The following is a 4,527-nucleotide window of genomic DNA, read 5'->3' on the forward strand; positions in this document are numbered from 1 at the left end:
GACCGTGATGTAGACACCGGCTAGGCGATGGCTCGCTACATCCCGGTACGTACCACCTCTACACATCTTTCATCTGTGATTACCAAAAGCCCACGTAGAGGCTCCAATCGCAGGCTCTATAGTAATAGCTGCTATCCAATAAGAACTAGGAGGCAATGGCATAATTCATATATCATTTTTGTTTATCCAATTAACTAAAGACTTAGCCATTTTCTTTAAAATCGTTGCTATGAATCTATAATCGCTTAGTCATCTGTTAGTCACATAGGCCTAGTTGTAGCTGGGATTTTCACAATAATGCCATGGGCATGATCTGGGGCTCTTGCAATAATAATCACTCATGGATTAGTGTCATCTGGTCTATTTTGTGTCGCTAATATTACTTATGAACGCACCCGTACACGCTCAATCTTCATAAATCGAGGCTTACAGGCCTTATTCCCTCTAATAGTGTAGTGGTGATACGCGCTGGGGTGGGGATCGTGTGCCAGCGCGTAGTGATTGGCTGTGTGTTGGTGACGCGCGCTGACGGTGAAGGATCAGAGGTCAGCGCGGGGTCGGGGGTTATGAGGCAGTGATTGGCGCGCGCTGACAGCGATGGGATCCTGGGGCAAGCGCGCGGGGATTGGTCAACTAAGGGGGATGCTCACGTCGAGGTCCGCATACGCTCCGTCTCCCGAGAGCGGGGCTATATAAGGTGGTGCGCACAGGCGCACGGGGAGTTGGTGACCAGCAAAGACTGAAGACGGAGGAGGAAGAGATAGGGCCCTGCGGCACCTAGTCCCGCTGTCCTTGTAAGGGCCGGGGCTCTGTGTGACCCAGAGGCGGGACCCTGGGACCCGGGGCCGAACGTCCGTGTGAGGGCCGGCCCTCGGGACCCAGAGGTTGTGACCCACGCCCAAGCTGGGGTGGGCCTGGAGGCTCCACGGACATTACGGGGCTGGAATGCAGTGTGAGCATGCAGTGTGAGCATGCAGCGTGAGCCATAGTAACTACACGTGTCAAGTGGAGTGTGTAGTGGGAAAGGTAGTGACCACACGTGTCAAGTGAAGTATGTGTAGTGTGAGGAATAGTGACCACACGTTGTATCGTGACAAGGTTTAATAAAAAGTGTGCTACCCGTCAAGTGGTATCCTGCTGTCATTCCGAATACTTCAATAGCATTAAAATGGCTTGTAATAACTTTCACCAATATAGCCCTGCCACCGTTCCCAAATTTCATAGCAGAAATCCGAATTACCTCTTTATTTAGCTGATCGAATTGAACTATCTTACTCTTAGACTTAAGCATAACCTAACCGTTTTTTCTCATTCAATATGTTCCATATAACTCAACACGAACACCCCAACAAACATGCACCAATTAACCAAAGTCCTACCCGAGAACACCTACTAATACTAATACACATCCCCATTATTGTTATTGCTAACCCAAGCGCAATTATAATCAGAGGCACACATAGTTTAATTAAAACATTAGATTGTGAGTCTAATAGAAGGTTAAAACCCTTCTGCCTGCCGAGAGGGGCTTGGCAGCACTAAGAACTGCTCATTTTTTCTCATATGGTTCAACTCCACAGTCCTCTCGAGCTTCTAAAGGATAAGCAGTCATCCGCTGGCCTTAGGTGCCACCAATCTTGGTGTCCCTCGAATCCCTCTTTTCTTGTAGTGGGTTTGAACTAAAGCTGTCTTTTCGTAAGTGTGATAAGGGGGTGGGCAGCCATGAAGTCATTCATGGTTAGTGTGAAGAAGATTTGTAGTATTAGCTTTACATTTAGCATAGAAAGCTTCTCATAACATAAATATAAATAGTATAACAGCTATTAGTGAGATTGTTGATTAGATTGTAGATATGTTTCATGTAGTGTATTCATCTGGGTAATCTGAATAACGTCGTGGTATACAGGCTATGTTGAGGGAAGAATGTAAGATTAATAGCAAGGTATATAATCCCAAAGTGTGCTTTTGCCAAAGATTCACTTGTTGTATATCCTGTAAATTGGGGGAATCGGTTAATGAAGCCGGCTGTAATTGCAAAAAGAGCTCCCATAGATAGAACATAATGGAAGTGGGCTACTACATAATAAATATCATGTAGGATAATATTTAATGTTGAATTAGATGAGAAAATTCCTGTCAGCCCTCCTACGATGAATAAAAAAATATAGCCTAAGGCTAATAATATAGGAGTTTGTCATAGGATTTTACCTCCATGAAGAGTGGCTAGTCAGCTAAAGACTTTGACCCCTGTTGGGATAGCGATGATTATCATAGCTGATGTAAAATAAGAGATGCCGCGACTCGAAGGTAATACCAATCGCATTTACACTAACCTCTGCTGCTGTAACTTCTTCTAATGCGAAACGAATTCTGTCTAGAACTAGCTTAGCTCTTATCTCGGAAAAAATCAGACTTACACGCACCGAACTAGATCATTTAGACAAGACACTCTACAAATCACACTTATCATTGACTGCAACAATGTCCACATCGGATTGGGAACATGTAGACAATATGACTGCCTCTTCAGCTGCCACTATGTCGACCAAATGTAAGGACAACTTGATTTCCAAATTCAACCTCCTCTCCAACAAGAGACCGGACCCACACACCGAAAAGCTAGACGTTAACAAAGTCGTAATTAATCGCAGTAACAGTTCTCTTTCTGATGGTCTGAAATCCGTTTTAGCTTAAGAGCTAAACTTTGCAGTCACACCTAAACACATACCAGTTAATGATATCATTGCCCAAGTAGATGTGGCTCTCAAGGGCCTGGGTCACATCGCTGCAGACGTGGCAAGACCTGAAATCGCTGCAACCCTCAAAAACGCTAAGATGCCAGCTAGCAACATCAGCAAAGATGAGCGTTTTGAATGATCTAAATTAAAAAAGAGGGATTACAGTGTTATCCTCTCAGCTGACAAGGACAATGCCACTGTTATCATGGACAGAATAGAATATAACAACAAAATTCAAGAACTACTCAACGATGGCAGCTATACAAAAATAAAGAGACCCCACCAACAGCCTCGTCATCAAAACCAACAAAATCATTTCTGATTCAACCAAATTAATTGATCAAACCAAACAATTCTCGTTGAAACCGTATGCGGCCAGGCCACCAAGATTATATGGCTTACCAAAAATACATAAAGAATATACACCCTTTCGTCCTATCGTCTCTACGATCAATTTCTCCACCTACAAACTGGCTCGTTTTTTGTCTGAAATCTTGCGGCCTTTCACTGGAAAAACCTCCTCTGCGTTATTCATAAATGTGTTGTTAATAACGCGATCTAACCCAAAAACGTTTATTATGAATAATATTGGTCGCGAAAGCCTACGTGTTAAACTGACTATCGTCTATGGGGAGGATACTTTTTTTAAAACCATAAAATTGGAGAAGCTCCGCATTCAGCGGATGAAATTTATATCTTCATTGGCGTTCCTCAAAAGGTGCAGAGATTCAAAGGTAATACCAAACGCAGTTAAAATAACACATATATAATTACAATACCCCCCCCTCCGCCTCAAATCATTGCATCTGATGAGTTAAATGATGACGTCACACTGCTCCTGCTCTATTTAAGACCGGGAGCAAGAGCAGAGCCTCACCATTCTTGCGAATTGTCCGTTGATGCTGGATGCAATTACCAGCGAAACATCGTACTCAAAAATTGTAAATGTTGTGGTTTCACTCTTCAACACACCGGTGGGCTAAAGTAGTGAACTAATTGTTTTTTGTCAACGTGACACTTTTTTGCTGATTGGCCGTGTCGGGTGGTGGAGGTTTACGACACATTTATAAATAACGCGATCTAACCCAAAAAATGTATTATGAAAAATATTGGTCGCGTAAGCCGACGTGTTAAACTATATTGATGTAGTTTATATTTAGTATTTTCACATCGGTTTATTGTATGGTAGTAGGATAGTTGCAGTTCCTTAGCGTCAATATGCTATATTCCTCTGTTGATATGTAAACTCCTTTGTCAAGGCGGTGTTCATTGGGACGCTGTCTTTGAGACAGCTCTGTTCTTCTCCTGAGGACGGCTGCTTGTGTTGTGGCCGAAACGTCGTGAGAATTTAATTTTATTGTTTTATTTTTATTATTTTATTATTTCCCTTCTACGTGACTTTACCGAAAGAACCAAGAATAACACATTCCTGCGGAGGGAGCTGGTAGGAATGTTGGGTTGCTCGGTCAATAACCAGGGTCAACGGCGGCGTGGTGTATTCCGCAAATATGCCCGACTGTGAGGGCGGGAACAAGCCGGCGTGAGTAGGTTAAACGTAAACACCCAGCCCCACCTCTCCCACCCCCCACCCAGCCCCACCCTCCTCACCCAACCCCTCCCCACCCTCCCCACCCAGCCCCTCCCCACCCTCCCCACCCTCCCCTCCCCACCCAGCCCCTCCCCCCCACCCAGCCACTCCCCACCCTCCTCTCTCCACCCAGCCCCACCCCTCTCATTTTTGGATGCACGACGGACACAATAATCCCGTGGGCTGGTGTAACCTGGCGGT

The 4,527-nt window shown here is 44.6% G+C and overlaps 1 pseudogene; it reads right to left on the minus strand.

Moving 5' to 3' along the window:
• Window positions 1–1,608: 1,608 nt before the first annotated feature.
• LOC133357240 (cytochrome c oxidase subunit 1-like) lies at window positions 1,609–2,854 on the minus strand (annotated as a pseudogene).
• Between the last annotated feature and the right edge of the window lie 1,673 nt (window positions 2,855–4,527).

The sequence above is a fragment of the Lethenteron reissneri genome, chromosome 57 (assembly GCF_015708825.2).
Source record: "Lethenteron reissneri isolate LAM-NWPU_2019-01 chromosome 57, ASM1570882v1, whole genome shotgun sequence".
NCBI lineage: Eukaryota > Metazoa > Chordata > Hyperoartia > Petromyzontiformes > Petromyzontidae > Lethenteron > Lethenteron reissneri.